Raw genomic sequence first — 730 nt, 5'->3', positions numbered from 1 at the left:
AGGCGGAACCAAATTTCGAATGAGCATTATAGGGGCACCAACTTTAAGTTTGAGAATGTGTGGAGGTAGTCCAGGGGGCTCAAGGGAATTTAGTACTTCTATTGGATAGTTGATGACGTCCTCAGGGTCAGGAGTTGTATCAATAGACTTATATATATAGTCATCTCCAGGAATGATTTTTAGCATTTGATCATTAATATGGTTAACAGTTGTATTCTTCGGGGCTAGAATAGCCCTCTGGCCAATCCAATCCATATTATGATAATTTGCTTGGAGATCTGGGAAAACTGCATCGGTGAGATCAGAAGGCGTATCAACAATGGTACAAAGTGAATCAATGGCAATATTGCCCTTTTCATCGCAGGGAGTTTTGACTTCGCCAAGTGCAAGGAGGGTGTGAGAAAATTCTGCTGATGCTACGTCACGTGGCATATGAGCCCGCATGTTAGTGTGAAGTTTGAGAGTCTTCACCAGGGGCCACAATGCAGATGACTTAAGACACGCACGTACTGTATCAGCTGTATTCCCCTTGGGAATAACTGGCAGTGTTTGCCTGAAGTCCCCTGAAAGAAGAAGTGTTATGCCTCCCATGGGAACTGTAGAGTCTTTGATGTCTCTCAGAGATCTATCTAGCGCCTCAAGAGCACCTCTGTGGGCCATTGTACATTCATCCCAAACAATAAGCTTGCATCGTCTGAACACTTCTGCCTTCTCTGAGCTGTTACTGATG

The sequence above is a fragment of the Octopus bimaculoides genome, chromosome 6, assembly GCF_001194135.2.
Source record: "Octopus bimaculoides isolate UCB-OBI-ISO-001 chromosome 6, ASM119413v2, whole genome shotgun sequence".
NCBI lineage: Eukaryota > Metazoa > Mollusca > Cephalopoda > Octopoda > Octopodidae > Octopus > Octopus bimaculoides.
Note: the sequence above shows the minus strand (reverse complement) of the source record.